The sequence below is a fragment of the Pipistrellus hanaki genome (assembly GCF_964339955.1).
Source record: "Pipistrellus hanaki genome assembly, chromosome: X".
Lineage (NCBI taxonomy): Eukaryota > Metazoa > Chordata > Mammalia > Chiroptera > Vespertilionidae > Pipistrellus > Pipistrellus hanaki.
The window spans coordinates 32078697-32097480 of record NC_140524.1 but is presented as its reverse complement, the minus strand read 5'-3'; the positions used below and the strand labels follow the sequence as shown (position 1 = coordinate 32097480).

General features: G+C 38.5%; 1 protein-coding gene across 4 annotated transcripts in view; it reads right to left on the bottom strand.

The window, feature by feature from the left end:
• Positions 1-17386: 17386 nt before the first annotated feature.
• THOC2 (THO complex subunit 2) overlaps positions 17387-18784 on the bottom strand; it is a 128658-nt gene continuing 127260 nt past the window's right edge. For 3 of the 4 annotated variants that reach the window (XM_084870776.1, XM_084870772.1, XM_084870774.1), the window contains exon 39: positions 17387-18156. The gene's annotated coding sequence lies outside the window, so the exon portion shown is untranslated. The remainder of the gene's footprint in view (positions 18157-18784) is intronic. The other variant, XM_084870767.1, reaches the window with a different exon arrangement.

The window sequence follows — 18784 nt, the reverse complement described above, 5'->3', positions numbered from 1 at the left end:
ATTGTCATTTGTTTCCAGGATGTTTTTAATTTCTTCCTTGATTTCTCTGGTAACCCAGTCCTTGTTTAATAGCAAGCTGTTTAGTCTCCATGTGTTTGATTTCTTTGGATTATTTTTATTGTAGTTAATTTCCAGTTTTATGCCATTATGGTCTGAGAAGATACTTGATATGATTTCTATCTTCTTGAATTTGAAGAGACTTTGCCTATGTCCCAAAATGTGGTCTATCTTTGAGAATGTCCCATGTGCACTTGAGAAGAATGTATATTCTGTGGCTTTGGGGTGGAGTGTCCTGAAGATGTCAATTAATTCCATCTGGTCTAGTGAGTCATTTAGGATTGATATTTCTTTGCTGATTTTTTGTTTAGATGATTTGTCGAAGGGTGACAGTGGGGTATTAAAATCTCCTACTATGATTGTATTGCTATTAATCTCTCCCTTAATGTCCTCTAGCAGTTTTTTAATGTATTTGGTTGCTCCTGTATTGGGTGCATATATATTTACCAGGGTTATTTCTTCTTGTTGGATTGTTCCCTTTAGTATTATGAAGTGGCCTTCATTATCTCTTGTTATGTCCTTCACTCTGAGATCTAATTTGTCAGATATAAGTATTGCTACCCCAGCTTTTTTTTCATTTCCATTTGCCTGGAAAACTTTTTTCCATCCCTTCACCCTCAGTCTGTGTGCATCTCTTTTTCTGAGGTGGGTTTCTTGTAGACAACAGATGTATGGGTCTTGTTTTCTTATCCAATCTGTTACCCTATGTCTTTTGATTGGAGCATTTAATCCATTTACATTTAAGGTTATTATTGATAGGTACTCATTTGACGCCATTTTTATTCTATACCCGTGTTCCTTCTTCACTTCTTATTTCTTTATTTTTACAGTAGACCCTTTAGCATTTCTTGCATTGCTGGTTTGGTGGAGATAAATTCCTTCAGTCTTTTTTTGTCTGTGAAGCTCCTGATTTCCCCTTCAATTTTGATTGATAGCCTTGCTGGGTACAGTATTCTTGGATTCAGACCCTTCCTTTGCATGACTTTGTATATTTCATCCCATTCCCTTCTGGCCTGATAAGTTTCTGTTGAGAAATCAGTTGCTAGTCTGATGGGGGTTCCTTTGTATGTAACTTTCTGTCTCTCTCTGGCTGCTTTTAAGATTCTTACTTTGTCGTTGTTGTTTGCCAATTTAATTATAATGTGCCTTGGAGTCTGTCTTCTGGGATTCATTTTGCTTGGGACTCTGCGGGCATCTTGGATTTGTGTGGGTTTTTTCTTTTCTATTTCAGGAAAGTTTTCTGTCATTATTTCTTGAAATACTTTTTCCATGTCTACCTCAGTTTCCTTTCCTTCTGGAACCCCTATTATTCGAATATTATTTTGTTTTGTTTTGTCCCAAAGCTCCCGTAGGCTCTCCTCCTGCTTTTTAATCTTTTTTTCTAGAAGTTGCTCTACTTGGGTATTTTTTTCCATCTTATCTTCTAGCTCACTGATGCGGTCCTCTGCTTCATCTAGTCTACTCTTGATGCTTTCTATTGAGTTCTTCATGGTAGCGATGTCACTTTTCATTTCTTCTTGGTTCTTCTTCAGTTCCTCATGGCTCTCCTTCATTTCCTCATGGTTCTTTCTCATTTCTTCTTGGCTTTTGTCAAATTTCTCTTCCATTCTTTTTAGCCATGCTATGATCATTACTCTGAATTCTTGCTCTGGCAGGCTGCTTACCTCTGGCTCGTTTACTTCCTTTTCTGGTGATGCCTGCTTTTCTTTCAAGTGCGGACTATGTTTTTGTCTCCCCATGGCCTCTCTTTTCAGGATGTCTGGTTATGTGGTATTCCTTCTCCTGCGTTGATTTTGAGGTACAAAATACAACACTACCAGGTACAACACAAGCGGCACTTAACAGGAATGTATTTACAATATTAATAACCTCTAATAAAGGTGACCACTAGAGAAAGGCAACTTAGGGGATAGGAGAGAAGGAATAAAGGTAAAAATAAAATAAAGAAAAATTAAAAAAAAATAAAATTAAAATTAAAAAAAAATTAAGTAAATTAAAAAAAAAGAGGGATAAAGAGATAGAAAAAGAAGAAGAAGAAAAAAGTAATGACAAAATGAAGTTGGAAAACAGGGAAAAAAAGAAGAGGGAGAGAGAGAGAGAGAAAGAGAGAGAAGAAGCAAACTAAAAGAGAAATGGGAAACAAACTATATATATATGGAGAAAATTGCCATAGAAAAACCTCTGGACCCAGCCAATGCCAGTAACAATACTTGGAGATTAATACAAACTACAATATCCACTATTATTAAGTAAGGCTATGATATACAGAAGTAAAATAAACAAACAAAAACAGAGGATTTAAAAAAAAAATACAAAGCAACAATAACAATACAGGAATAAGCATAACAATTTCACTAAAAGGCATAAAAATTCACAATAATCAACCTTCACACATACAATGCGAAAAGGATAGAGGGGAGAATGGATTTTTTTTTTTTTTAACTAGTTAATATAGTGCAGAGATTGGTATTTATACACTTGGATCAGGGGTTGGAACTTAGGTCTATAAGTATAGTGAGAGCTTTAGCAGGGGGTATAGAGAGAGAATAGAGGAAAAACTAAAGCCGGAAAGGGATAGGATAAACTGTAGACTAAAGGGTAAAGTTTAGTAAGAGAGTGATAGTGTAAAGGTTTAGTTGAGATAGGGTTGAATGATGCTATAGTAGAGATTAAAATAGAATGAAGGTTACTCCCAATGTAAAATAAAGAAAAAATAAAATGGTACTAGAGAGAGAAAAAAAAGAAAAGAAAGAAAGAAAAAATAAATAAATAAAATTTTTTTTTAAAAAAAATTGCAAAATAGCAGTAGTAATAGTGATAGAGATTGAAAAATGTAGTAATTGAAAAGGTAAAATCAAGTAAGGAAAAAAGAAAAAAAATTGTTTCTTAAGTAAAAGATATGAAAAATGAAAATTAAATAAAAGATGTAAAAAATGAAAATAAAGTAAAGTATAGCAAAATTAGCATAAAAATGACCAGTACTGGTCACTCACTTCCTCAGTTAATGTATTTGGCACTTCTGATTCTCGGACCAGACAGTCTTGCAGTTCCCAGCTTTCCACTGCACCTCAGTTTTGTAAGGTAATCCTTAATTTTTAGTAGACTATATCTTAGATATTTGTGTCCATTTATTTTTGATTAATTAAAAGACAAAAGAAAAGAAAGGAAAAAAAAAAAAAAAAAAAAAAAAAAAAAAAAAGAAGGGCAGTTTGTAATTCAGCTCTTAGGTGTCAGTGTTTCCGGTTTGACCTCCCAGTCTTTTTGGTTGCTCCGGCCTTCTTTCTCTATGGCTCTAGCTGGCAGGGTGCCAGCTGGCTCCCAGACTATCTCTTCTGGCTCCGATCCCTTGTTTCCAGGGAGGCACTTTCTCCCTGCAAATTCCCCGGGTATGCCCAACTAGGCTGATCTTCCCTAGTATTCCGAAGCTAGGGGTTGAAGGGGATCAGGCGCCGAGGTGTCCAGATGTTCCGCCCTTGGCGGGACAGCCGCGATACTTAACACTCTGTCCCGTGTCCCCTGGCTTTAAAAAAAAAAATTCCCGCTTCTGGGGAAGCTTATGCCAAACCCAGCACTAGATGTCGCTGCAGCCTTCTTAGGGCTCAGCTTTGCGGGCGCTGCATGGAGGCAGGGCCGGAACTCCCCGGCTACTGTGGCTGCCGGCACCGCGGGACCGCGATCTCTCAGGCTTTCCCCGCAAATTCTGACCTTTCCGTGGGTGACCGAAGAACTCCTTTGAATCCACACGCCAGCGCCGACTCGGGCGTCTCAGCTACTGGATGGAGCTCTCCGCAGTGGGCTTTCCAGGCCTCAGAGAAGCCACTCCTTTCTCACAGCGCCGCCGCCGCTGCTTCTGCCTCCGCCGCAGCCGCCGCGGCCGCCGCTGTGGCTGTGTTGGCCACCGGCTGGAAATCCTGTCCAGCGGATCGCTGCCTAGCTTCCTTGAAACCTCTGCTGCCCCTCAGCTGCCAATCAACCCTCCCTGAGCGACTCAGATGTTACTTTTATCTGTTCTGGGACCAGAGTCAGAACAAGTCCGACTGTTCGGTCGCCATCTTCAAGCTCCGCCTAAATAAGTGTGATTTTAAATCACCAAATCCGTAGCAATTTGTTAAGCAGCCTTATGAACCTAATAAGTAATACCAAATAGTACTAGCAGTTCTTGTGTTCATCACCACCATAAACAGTTTAACAGAAAATGCCAATTGCACTTAAGAATGGCTTTGATGGAGCAGTGACAATTTTATTCGTTATAAATACTGACCCTGGAGTACATGGGTTTTTAATATTTTTATGACCAAATGGGAAGTATGCATAAAGCACTTCTGCATCCTGAACTATAATAATTGCCTCAAGACAAACCAAAATTTTTAAAAACACCATTTTTGCTTAAAAGAATTACTGACAGACAAACTTTGGTTATCAGACTTGGGTTCTTGGCAGGCATTTTCTCTAAAATTAACAAAGTATGCATGTCACTTCCAGGAAAACAATTGATAGCGTTTTTGCCAATTATAAAATTCAATTTTTCAAGTAAAAATTAGAATTATAGGAAACTTATATTTGCCAGCATGCGCTTCACCGTTTTCCAAAACATAAATACTGTCCCGATGAGAGCAATTATACTTGTAACAAATGTGATATTTTTATATAGTATCATGGAATATGTCAACATTTGGCAGATCTGCATAACTCAGTGAAGAAGTATTTTCAAATGATCAGTGCATGATGTTATAAAATCACTGTATGGTAAAAAAAAAAAAATTATTCAAAGTGAGGATATGCTAATGGATTTTACACAAAAAGTTCACTGAATACTGTAGGCAATTGTAACATAATGATAAGTATTTGTGAAGTAACATGGAAAAGGTACAGTAAAAATAAGATATAAAAGACTAAAATCGGTATACCTTTATAGGGTACTTACCATGAATAGTTTGTGGGACTGAGGTTGAAATACAAAAAGTTCACTAATATAATTTCAGATTTTATATTGGCACTAACCTCTAAGAAACTTCTACTTGTAAACTTTTGGTGTCAAAGAATATCCACAATTACCTGGAATGCCTAATAAAATACTCATAGATTTTCCAACTACATATATGTCTAAGAAAGAATTTTTTCCTATATTTCAACCAGAACAACATGTCAGAGCAGAGCAAGTGCAGAAGCATATAGAATCCAGCTCTTCTCCAGGACAAGGCTCGGGACCCATCTGTCTATTCCACCGCCATTTTTCTCGTTATTTTTCTGAAGGGTATTATAAATCTGCTGCCAGGAAGTCTGGATTCTTGTTTTCTGCTGGTCTGAAGCTTTGGTGGCAGTTCTCTGCCCACAGTGGCTACAGGGTCCTGGTTTGTGTCTGAGGCCAGGATCTTAGTCTCAAACAGCTCTGTTTCTCAAGATGGCGTGGTCTCCTTGCCCACACTGGCAGCCCAGAAGTGTCTGCTTTGTGCGTTGGGCTTTGCCATCTAACACTACCCAGAATGGCAGCCCCTTGGAGGACCTGAAGAATTTAACTGTCCTTAGCTCATACACACACACCAAACACACATCTACACTCTCCTCTATGGGTTTCTCACTCTCTCACACTCTCTCCCTCCCTATCTTCCTGATGGTTGCCATCTTGATCTCTATCAAGAAAGATTTTTGAAAATATAATTCTGCCAGCTTTACAAATGAAGGAAGGTGTTAGGAGCTCAAAAATGCAAGCAGACCTTAGAAGCTGGTGAAGACAAAGGCTGTATTTTTCCATAGAGCCTGTAGAAGCATACTAATATCTTGAATTTAGCTACGTGAAACTAATTTCAAACTTCTGGCCTTCAGAACTGTAAGATCTTATTACTTGTGTTGTGTTATGCCATTAATTTTATGGTAAATTTCTTTGGCAGCTTTAGAAAACTTAGACAGTAACCTAGAAATACATTCCTATTAGGATTCTGATGTTCCAAAATATATTTCCAAATAGCATTAGTGTTTTATTAACCTTTTGAATAGCTTTTGTATCTCATTTGTGCTTGGGTATTCATTATACCAAAATATCATTATACCAAATCCACAAGGCTTGAACAGCCTTATACTACATAATAGGCAGATTATTTTATCATACTTATTCTTTAAAAAAAAGAATCAAAATTGGCATATGTATTTAAACTACTACATCTATGAGATAAGCCAAAATATATAGTACTTTGAAGTAACCTTCTTTGTATCTTGCTATGGCCTTTGTTTTAAAGTCTATTTTGTCTAATATGAGTATTGCTACTCCAGTTTTGTTTTGTTTTTACCTTTTCATTTGCACGGAATATATTTTTCCATTCATTCACTCTCAGTCTGTGTGAGTCTTTTGTTTTGATGTGGGTCTCTTGTAGACAGCATATACAGTATATGGGTCATGTTTTCTTATCCATTCAATCAACCTATGTCTTTTGACTGGAGCATTTAATTCATTTACATTTAAGGTTATTGTTGATAGGTATTTATTTATTGCCATTTTTATGTTCTTTGTGCCTATGATCTCTATTTTTCTTCTTCTTTTTTTAAAAAATAATTCTTTATTGTTCAGATTTTTAAAATTGTTCCTCTTATTTCCCCCATAGTTCCCCTCCACCCAGTTCCCACCTCATCCCATCCCCTTACCCCACCCCCACCCCCAGTGTCCTCATCCATGGGTGTATTTTTATCTAGTCTCTTCCCACACACCCCACACACCTTTCCCCGCAAGGATTGTCAGTCCACTTTCTTTCTATGCCCCTGATTCTATTATATTCACCAGTTTATTCTGTTCATCAGATTTTTTTATTCACTTGATTTGTAGATTCACTTGTTGATATATATGTATTTGTTGTTCATAATTTTTTTATCTTTGTCTTTTTCTTCTTCTTCCTCTTCTTAAAGAATACCTTTCAGCATTTCATATAATACTGGTTTAGTGTTGATGAACTCCTTTAGCTTTTTCTTATCTGTGAAGCTCTTTATCTGAGCTTCCATTCTGAATGATAGCTTTGCTGGGTAGATTAATCTTGGCTGTAGGTTCTTGCTATTCATCACTTTGAATATTTCTTGCCACTCCCATCTGGCTTGCATAGTTTCTGTTGAGAAATCAGCTGACAATCGTATGGGTGCTCCCTTGTAGGTAACTAACTGTTTTTCTCTTGCTGTTTTTAATAAACTCTCTTTTTCTTTTGCTCTTGGCATTTTAATTATGATGTGTCTTGGTGTGGTCCTCTTTGGATTCCTTTTGTTTGGGGTTCTGTGCACTTCCTGGACTTCTAAGTCTATTTCTTTCACCAGGTGGGGGAAGTTTTCTGTCATTATTTCTTCAAATAAGTTTTCAATATCTTGCTCTTTCTCTTCTTCTGGCACCCCCATAATTCTGATGTTGGTACGCTTGAAGTTGTCCCAGAGGTTCCTTACACTATCTTCAACTTTTTGTATTCTTTTTTCTTTTCTGGTTGGGTGTTTTTTGCTTTTTTGTATTTCAAGTCTTTGACTTGATTCTTGCAATCCTCTAGTCTTCTGTTAGATCTTTGTAAATTATTCTTTATTTCGGTAAGTGTATGCTTAATTTCTAGTTGATCCTTTTTCATATCCTCGAGGGTCTCACTAAATTTATTGGCGGTTTCTAGAAGATTCTTGAAAAACCTTATAACCGTGGTTTTGAACTCTATATCCAGTAGTTTGCTTTCCTTCATTTCTTTCATTTGCAACTTGTTTTTTTGTTGTTGTTTGTTTGTTTGTTTGTTTGTCTCCAGATTTTGGCTGTTTCCCTGTGTTGATAAAGCAACTTTCTGTGTTAGATGTCCTATAGAGCCCAGTGGCTCAGCCTCCTGTTACCTGAGATGAACACTTTTGATGCACCCCTTTGTGGGCTGTGTACAAAGTCTTATTGTAGTTAAGCTTTGATTGTTGTTGGTATCACTTGGAGGAATTGATCTCCAGGCCAATTGTCTGTGACGATGAGCTGTGTCTAAGATGGGAGAACTTCTGTGCTTGTGACACCTTATGAGGCAAGACTTGTTTCAGTGGAGCTTTGGTGTTCACTGAGTCTGCTCCCTGAGTGTGTCCCTTATGGATCTGAGGAGTTGTGATCTGGATGGTCCTACTCTGACCCCTGGGTACACTGGCTCTTGAATCTCTAAGGATGCGCTAATTTGGCCTCTGCCTGAGGCCACCCAGAAGGAGCTATGGAGAGATCTGCAGATTCCTTTTCTTTGTTTGGTGTTTGGAGGTTCCCATATGAGGCCCAGCTGTGAAGCAATGCAAGCTGCTATGGGATCTTGGGCCTTCTTTTGGATGTTCTGGGTCTCTCTGTCTCAGCTGCAGTTTGTTAGGTAATTTTAGATTTCAAAGGACCAGGCCATTCATATGAAAAAGCCTCTGCAACAGTTTGGGTGGGTTGGGGGTCTCAGGGCAGAGAAAACAGCAATGGCTTCATGTCAACCCTGCCCTAAGAGACCCCAGGGTCTCAGTGTCCCACATAATTGCTGCAAGTTCCTCTGAAAGCCACCCTCAAGTTCTGTCCCAAGTCCGACAGTCCAGTTTCTCCTCATATTAGTCTGGGTCCTCAGAGTCTTGCTGGGAACTGGAGTTCAGAGCATTCAGGAGCTTGTGTCTCTCTCCTGCTTGAAAAAGACAGCCACATACTCAGTTGCCAGCCCTCTCTACACATGTGCCTCTGTACCTCTGCCTTTACTTCCTCAGCTCCTTTGAGTTTCAGTGTGCTTTTCTCTTTCCTTCTAGTTGTAGAATTTCCATTCAGCCAGCCTTCCCTGTGGTTCTGGATGATGTCCATTTTGTCTTTTAGTTGTAGTTTTTTTAAATTAATTAATTTTTAAAATTACTTTATTGATTAAAGTATCACATATTTGTCCTCATCCCCCCCCATTCCCAGCCCAAACCCCTCCCCACACATGCCCCCACTCCCCTGTTGTCCGTGACTACTGGTTAGGCTCATATGCATGCACACAAGTCCTTTTGTTGATCTCTGTCCCTTATCCCACCTTCCCCTACCTTCCCTCTGAGGTCTGACAGTCTGATTGATGCTGTTCTTGTTCATCAGTCTATGTTGTTTATCATTTCCCCTAGATGAGTAAGCTCATGTGATACTAGAAATACACTTATAAGAACTAAAATTGAGACAAGCAATAATGGTTATGCTGAGAGGCAAATGAAACGGTCTATAGTGAGTTTCTTTCTGGATCAACAATTCTTTTGAGTTCTAATTTCTATGTCAAACAGTTCCTTATGAGTACATGTCAGCAATGATATTTCAGTTCTGATTAGGTGGACAAATGGTGGTAATGCAGGTCTGACCCTCTCTGGTTTGGTCCTGGGCAACCTGCTGCGACACACAGCTGCTGACTGCTAGTATGGCAAGGCATTGTCAACGTCTTCCATCTCTGGACTGCTTCTCTTCTGTCTTCATGGTTGGAGCAGTCCTGTCAATTCCTCTCTGTTACAGAAATCCACATGGTTTCGGAGTTGCTTTCTGAAAATATACAAACATATTCTCAACCAAAAGTTAATAAAGGAATCTTCTATAAATTTGACTTGTGACCCTTCTTCATTTTTTAGTTGTAGTTTTAAAGTGGTTGTGCAAGGCAACAAGTTCAGGTATTTACCTATGCTGCAATCTTGGTTTCTCTCCTTTTCTTCTTCATAAATCAGTCCCTTTAACATTCCTTGTATTGCTAGTTTGGTGGTCATGTGCTCCTTTAACTTTACTTTTTTTTTTTTTTTTTTTTTTGGCTGGAAAACTTATTTCACCTTTAATTTTAAATGATAGATATGCTGGATACAGTAGTCTTCAATTTAGGCCCTTGCTTTTCATTACATTGAATATGTCATGCCACTCCCTTCTGGCCTGAAATGTTTCTATTGAGAAGTCAGCTGACATTTTTATGGGAATTCCTTTGTAGGTAATTTTTTGCCTCTCTCTTGCTTCCTTTAAGATTCTTTCTGTCTTTTACATTTGCCATTTTAATTATGATGTGTCTAAGTGGTCTTTTTGGCTTCATTTTGATTGGAACTCTCTGTGCCTCCTGAACTTGTGTGACATTTTCCTTAACCAGGTTGGGGAAGTTTTCTGTCATTATTTATTTAAATAAGTTCTTTGTTCCTTGCTCAACCTCTTCCTCTTTTGTATTCCTATAATGCAGATGTCACATTTCATGTTTTCCCTGAGCTCCCTTAAACTATCTTCCTGCTTTTAAATTCTTTTTTTTTTATATGCTCCTCTAATTGGGTATTTATTTCTACCTTGTCTTCCAAATCACTGATTAGATCCTCTGCTTCATCCAAACTACTTTAAATACTTTCCAATGTGTTCTTGATATTAGCTATATCATTCTTCATTTCTCTCTGGTTATTGTTCATGGCTTCTATTTCCCCTTTCATGTTATTGTAATTTATACTACTTTCTTTAAGCATTTTTATAACCATAGCTTTGAACTCTATGCCTGATATGTTGCTTGCCTCTATTTTCTGGGGCTGACCAGCAGACCCTGAGCAACAGGTGAATGATTACTCTGACACAGGATTGCTGTCAAAGAGAGGGTTAAGGGGCCGCCTGGCTAAATGAACCAGACAGCCTCGATCACCTGCCTTTTCAGGCTTTTATTTAAACAGCAGTTTGAGATAAAGTTTATCTTTAGATACAATCAGTACGGTAAGTATTATTGGGGGGACACGTGTGTCTTCAGTATCCTTTAATCAAGGACACCTAAAGATTAAGCATAAAGATTCCAGTAAAAACCCAAGGGTCTGCATGTGCACAGACTTGTTTGAAAAGGTCAAGGAACAACTAGGGGCAGCCGCCTTTAGCCAACTACCCTTTTTTGAATTTCCTCCTTACTGACTTTCCAACCAAGTCTCCCATGCTTCCCTACATCCATTTCATTTAGTTCCTATTCTGGAGATTTCTTTTCTCTCATTTGGGGTTCTTTGTCTCCCCATTTTAGCTGTCTCTTTATATTTGCTTCTATGTATTAGAATGCCTCCCAGTCTTTGTGAGATGGCCTTATATAGAAAGTGTCTTGAGGAGTCCAGTGGTGTAGTCTCTTTGTTCACCTGAGCTGAGTGCTCTAGGAATGCCCCTTGTGTGCATTATTTAGGCTCTCCTGTTGTAATTGGGACTTGATTGTTGATGTCCCATTCATGGGAGGGATCTCCTTTCCAACTTGCTGCCAGTGAGTTTCAACCCTGATGTCATTGTGCCAGCTGTTATACAGGTGCTTTGGGTCTGCTATTTGGGACTCGCTGGATTTTGCTCTGATGTTGTTGAATCTTGTCCCTTGGTGTGTCTATCCTGGGCCTCCTAGGAGCTTCTCTAGTGCAGGTGAATATGAGTCACTGTCCCTTTCTGGCCCTGGACAACCTGATTGAGGTTCAAGAGATTGAATCCCCTAGTAGTCCAGTGGTTAGGGACTCCTTAGCCCAGAAGCTGAGTCTGCCTTGTCTCACACCTTGATTGTCTCTGTTATGAGTTGTATTCCCTTTCCCCATGGAGCTGATCCCACAGGTGTCAACTGAAGTCACTTGGGGTCCTTCTGGCTTTTGCCTCACTCTGTGGTCTGCGGTGGTGTCTGTGGCAGGGACTCAGATGCTGTTTCTGACTAATTAGACCTGGCAAAGACTCAAAGCCTCCAGAGACCTGCCTCTGTCTGCAGACTGATTGGATTCAGTCAGAGTTGCCTCAGGCAATTGTCCACAGGCGGGGTGAGAGGTTTTCCAACAGGGTGGAGCAATTGCTTCTGCCTGGAGGCTAATTGTTATTCTCAATCTTTTAATGGGCCTCAAGTCCACAGGGTTGCAAGGGGTTTTCCAATAGGGTGGGGCAACTGTCTTCCCTCTAGACAAGAACCACCTGGATAGCAAAGGTCTGCCTAAGAAAGATGACCTCCACAGTGAGGGAATGACTCAGCACAGGAAGCCAGGGTGTCTGCCTTCTGATATCTAATCTTAGAGCCCTCAACCCTGGCTTATGCTTACACAGCACCAGACCACTCTACCCTCCCTCTGTTGGAGCCTAAGGTGAGTGGTTGAACACAAAATTTTGTGTGTTGGCTGTTTAAGAGGGTGCCTGCATTTCCAACCATCTCTTCCTGGCAGTGACCTTGCTGCTTTTTACAGCTAGATGTTATGTGGGAACCTTTCTCAGTTCTGATGAGAGGGGGCAGCTTGAGTATTAGACCTCAGAGTTATATTGTAACCCCCCACAGCTGAGATATATCCTGAAATTCAGCTGCTGTCTGTGGGAGCCTGGCCAGCCCTTTCGTGCTTCTACCCTTCCTACTAGTCTCTATGCAGTCTCCACTTTCTGTCCTTGGTTACCAAGGTTCTTTCCAGCTAGTCTGCAGTTGATTATTCAAGATGGCTTTTTTGTATTTTAGTTGTAATTCCAGTTTGGTCCCAAGAGCATGTCTGAGTAGCATCAACTTATTCTGCTGCCATTTTAAATCTACTGGTATACTACTACTGATAACAATTGCTAACAGTTATTGAGTGTCTGTATTGTGAGATTTAATTCATTCAGAAAAGAGCATTGTAAATACCAGGTGTAGCTCATGGTCAGTCAGAGGAAACAAGGAAAGTAATCTTGACATAGAGGCAATAACTTTGATTACCTGTAAAGATATAAAAATGTGACTAACACTAATAGCCTTGAGGCAACATGGAACAGCATCCAAATAGGTAGGGAACATTTATCTCTCAATATGATCAAATCCTGGGCTAGTGTGATAACAGGTTAGCTTCAAAGATTCTGTACTATACCAGAATGAGTCTGAATTACAAGTTCAACATTCTTTCCCCTCTAGTGCCAATTTAAGGTTAAAGCAGACCCAAAAAAACCTACACCCTCTAGGTCTGAGTAGAAATACAGGGACAAAAGTGTACAGTTGTGAGTACATAAAACAAAATTTATTCTTATATTATTATTGTATTTTTCCATACAAACTACTATAAACCTAATTTCCCCCAACTCTGTAGATTAGCTTCTTGAACATCCAAATCCTTAATGAAGTATTCCCAGATCAATCTGTTGAGAATAAGACTTCCCAAATCACACCTAGTCTAAGACCATTCTTACCCTGAGCACTCAACATCATCTTAAAATATAACAGGACCCCAGTTGCATTGGTATGAGTACTTTATTCGTTTTACATTTCATTTCCTGCTTATAACTTATTAGCATGATCTTTTTCTGTATTATTGACATCTTGGATCAATTATCCTGGAAAGTACATAATAGTACCCAGCAGTGGCATATCTAATTACAACTTATGTACTTTAATAATGATATACGTAACCCTAGGAGATGAGTACCACTATATATGCACAAAATTAGGATCAAGAAGGTCTTGAATATAGTACAATATCATTCTGCTTAGAATTTTGTGGGGACAGGGGTAATAGTAGCTCTTCATCAACCTTATACTCTAGCCCAAGGACATCTAGCTATCATCTGACAAAAACCAGCGTTCAGACTAAACAGGTTAAGGTCATTTTCAAGCTCCTATCCCTGAAAGTGGATAATAATGCATTTCTCAAGTTTATGTGCCCTGTCCTCAATCAAAATATCCTCCTTTCCTGTTTCCTCTACTAAACATCTCCAGTTAACCTCACAGGAATTAAACTTCATTAGCCTGAAACAAATAGAAATAATGGTCATTGAACTTAAAACAACACCTAAGAATCAGAAACAAAAAGCAATTATTCTTAAAGTATGTCTTCTTAGGGTGCCACACTTCTTTAGTCATTATTTCCAATATCCCTTCTTATTCTTAATTATATCTATTTGTATCTATAAATACAAAATCTGAATTCAGTTAGCATGAATTAGCATCCTTTAAGCAGCTCCTCTTTTTATTCTCAACTCTAGAACCAATAAAATCTCTTTGGCCTTGCAGTGTCTCTAGAAATCTTTCTTCAATTTAAAAAAATTAAACACTTGAACCATGCTCTGATAAGTGATGAAAATATTGAGCAACTGTAACATTGTTCCATTCTACCTAAGAGGCAGCCTTAGAGATCCGTATCCATAAAAATGGGGGGATGGAGGGAATCTAAAGGCCAGGAACATAATTGCAGCTCCAGATTGTATGGTAAATGGGATCATGGGCCCCTTCCTATACTCCAGCTCCCCCTCCCACCCTGTGGGAAATATAGTAAAGGCCATCTGTAAGCAGATTGTGAGACCTTGGGAACCTAGCTAGCAACTGAGTCTAAGAAAGACCAAAGAGAAACTGAATCTAGATATGAGCCTGGATTGTAAACAGCTCGTGTTTTAATCTCACAGAGCTTGCGTACAGACCTGTCACCCTCCCCCTACACGCCCTGTTTTTCTGTTTTCTGTACTCTATAAAACCTTATGTTGGGAAAGTCTGGAAGGCAGCAAAATAGCATCAGCTGGTCGTCCCAGTGCAGCCTGTCCACAGATTGCGTGGGACTTAGCAGGACTTCACTGGAGGTAGCCCATACAGTGGTAAATTTCACCAATTGGCTGCCACTGGTGCGCACATAAATTCTAATAAACCCATGTCTGTCATAGTCATGGTAGCTCAGCAAGTTGCATAGCAGAGATCTTATGTTACTTATGCCATGGGAACCAAACAACGGTTGTATGAGTTTCTGATCATATGAACATGCTTAGAAAAAGTAAGGCCGCCGAAACCAGTTTGGCTCAGTGGATAGAGCATCGGCCTGTGGACTGAAAGGTCCCAGGTTCAATTCCGGTCAAGGGCATGTACCTTGGTTGCAGGCACATCCCCAGTAGGGGGTGTGCAAGAGGCAGCTGATCAATGATTCTCTCTCATCGATGTTTCTAACTCTCTATCCTCTCTGTAAAAAAGTCAATAAAAAATATATTTTTTTTAAAAAAGTAAGGCCTTCATAAGTGCCAGTTGAGGAATCCTGTCCCAAATATTCAAAAACATTTTCCTGCACTAAAACAAATCATCAGAGACCTGGGTGCCTGGACCACATATTTTGGTGTCATTGTAGAAGTATCCTTACTAGAACGAGTTGAGGTGTTGGTCATCAGCTAACATTTAAGTCCATTACAAGATACATACCTTTGATTTACTGAAAAGACAGGATTTCTTCTTTGTGAGAATGCAAATAAGTTTCTTTTAGGTTTCACTGCCAGAAAAATGTTCTTCTCCACCTTTTAGAGGTGGACACTGTAATTACTGTAACTGATCACATTACCTTCTCTATGTAGCCTGTCAGGATTCTCAGAGCTGATTCATGGCCCAGGTGTACAGAGCATCTTAGAGTATAACCTCATTTTAGGTACTAATTTCACCCAGAAATGTTCTCATTTACTTTTTATAGTGTACTGCGTGTTTCTTCATAAATCCTTTTTGGAATATGGTAGGATTGAAAAAATAATCATTTGTGAGGGAGGGGGAGAGAAGGCTATTAGTACTTCTACCCATACTTAGCTAAAATGCTTCCCTGAAATAGAAAATGGCACTATACCATGAACTAGTGACTTCCCAATAAATTGCAAATCACTTGTATCATTTGACAAGGCAGGATGTTCTAATTTCTGTCCCTATAAGACAAGGTAGGAATGGACAACTGGTTTCCAACTTCTTGCCAACTTAAGATAGGTTCAGGGTTAGTTATAAACGTTAGAATTCTTTGTAACAAGACCCAGAAAACCAAACTCACTACCTTAGGTCTTTTTGAGAATCCAATGAAAAGTTATATACCCAGAAAAATGCACATAAAGGTTCAAAGATCAGAGGATTAGGAGAGTTCCTGCTCACATTACTTAGTAATAAAATAATAATACTGTGAAAACTGCCTCATATAGTCCTGCTTTTCATATAGTCACTCCACATCATCACTCTGTGTATAAAGAAGTAAAGTTCTGCCTCATCCAACCTCCTTATCCAGTTTTATTTTTCCTCAGAGGACCTCCTTTCACCTAACATTAAATATTTGTTGTTTGCCTCCCTTGACTAGAAGTTCCATAAGGGCAGGGACTTGGTTTTTCTTCTGGCTACATATGTGGTGCATAAGAGGCACTCAGATATGTTATGTAAATCTTGCATAGGATTCTCTATAACAGGTTTTAGTAAATAAAATTTTGCTGGAACTCAGTCATTCTCACATATCTTCTATGCCTGCTTTCATGCTATAATGGCAGAGATGAGGGACTGCAACAGGATTCACCTAGTATGCAAAGCCTCAAACATTTCCAATCTGTTCCTTTACAGAAATTTTGCTGACCACCAGTAGCATTCATTTGGCCCTCATTTCTCAAGAAAATTCCTTTGAAACTAGAACAGAGTAGATGCTTAAAAATAGCTCATCACTACACATACAGGTTTGCTACTTCCAACATAAATGATTTTTGTAGTTAAAATCAAAATTTGTAATTTCCATCCTCAATGCATTTCTAGCAAGGCCACAAACAAAGATTACCTGTGTTTAATAATTTGGGGAATAGGAAGAGATACAATGCTTAATAGCAAAATTTCTCTTTCAAACTTACAGTCGTGTAATCTTTAAAATGTGAATTCAACAACTGGCAAGCTCTTCCCTGATATATTTCAGACAAAATGATTTGAGGTAAACCATAGCTATTTTGTCAATGTCAAAATAATTCTAAGATGTATCATATCTTTTATGCCAGGGACATTATGGGTGTTCAAGTCATTGAATGGATCTTTCTCCCATAAATAATTATTGTGGTCATTAAATTTTGCAAGTTACAATTACCTGAAAGGGAGCATCAAGATTTACATCCTTTGCCAATTCTAGAATATATTCAGCACTTTCAATCCTTTTTAAAATTATATGTTGTCATTCTAAAAAAAACAAATTTAACTTGAATGGACATCATTGGTTCCAGGGAACTGAAGAGTAAATGGTATTCTTGGCATAATTTCAGCCTACTGTTTACGCCACGTGCAGAGGTGAGCAAATAGAATTTTTTTCTTATCACTGAATGAGATTTCATTCAAAAACATTATAGTACAGACTAAGACAGGGGGAGAAGAGAAAAGGCTAGGAAACTTACTGAATTATCTCTGCTGTTATTTTATTTTTTAAAAAAATATATTTTTATTGATTTTGTACAGAAAGGAAGGGAGATAGAGAGCTAGAAACATCAATGAGAGAGAGTCATCGATCAGCTGCCTCTTGCACACCCCCTACCGGGGATATGCCCGCAACCAAGATACATGCCCTTGACCGGAATCGAACCCGGGACCTCTCAGTCCCCAAGCCGACGCTCTATCCATTGAGCCAAATGGTTTCAGCTCTGCTGTTATTTTGAATAAGTAACAATACACACAATGATACACAATCATTTGAGAAAACTATCGTTTATTTAGAAAAAAGGTTACACTGGTAGAATTGGGTAGATTAAAATTGTTTCTGTTAAAAATGTCACTGAAACTTTTCCAGATGAAAGTTCAGCAATACAAAGCTCCTCTAATGGTAGAATTAGAACACAACTAACTTTTGATACCCATCCCCACTGCAGATTTGTCTAGCATAATTACAAGAAAAAATGGCAAGGGACAAGTGAATGCTGGTAACTTTTTCTTTTTTAAACAGGTTTTAATGTTGTACATGTACTATATAAAGTGATCCCTAAATAGTGCATTAGACACTGCTCCTACTTTGTTTTTAGTGACTCATATTAAAAACAGCCCAAATAATAAATTAAAATTAGTTTTAAAATGAGGTAAATTCAAAATGGTTCAATAATTGTTTATTTTCAGTTTCAAACAATAAAAAGGAAACATTTCAGATTTTTTAAAAAAACTAAACCTAAAGTGAAATTCTGTACACATGAAACCTCACTTGCTTCTTGGGAACTATTGCAGCACATTGTGCTAAAAATATGGAATAGTTAACACTTTCAGCCATTTACTGAAAATAAATACGTAGAAACTAAGCAACAAGTTAAATACAGTAATGTACAACTCAACAATTTAAATTTTTCAGCATGGAGCAATAAAGCAGATAAATTAATAATTTAAGAAGATGCAACTGGGCCCTCTTCATTTGTGATTCTTGGCAATCTACTCAGGAAACTAAATTTCTGGTCACTGCTGAACCATTCCATTCCAATCTCATCTGAAAGAAACAAAGTGATTATATTGATAGGTAAAAGAAAGAAGAAAAAAAGGGATGGAGAAGGAGGGAAGGATGACAGGAGGGAGAGGTGGAGAAAGAGGAGGAGGAGAGGGAGGGAGGGGAGTATGATAGGTGGAAGAAGATGGAAGAAGAGGAGGGAAGAAGAATGGAAGAAAGCAAAGAGGGAGGGAGGGAAAGGAGGGAGGAAGAGAGATTAGCTTAACAAAGAAGAAAAATCATTGAGTTCCATCAACAACAAAGGTTTGAGTTAAGTCCCTAGATAAGGATAAAATTCTGTATTTCTTATTGCCCACTCTCAGAAATCATTCAAGATAGGCACACTATGATGACTTCAAAATAAAACAACACTGAATGTTTTATCTGTGAAAGAGGGACAAGTGGGCAAAGGGGGAAGGAAAAAATGAAATAGAAACATGTAAAACATTCTTCAGCGACAAGCAATAGCTTATCAAAAGTAAACAGAACACATAGCAACAAAAAGGAACCAATTTTACATGATCAACCAAAAAAGAAAAAAAATGACATCACATTTTTCACAAGGGCATGATTTTAATAGTGACTTATATTAAGATGCAATGTCTGCTAAATTATAAAAATTGCTTTAAAA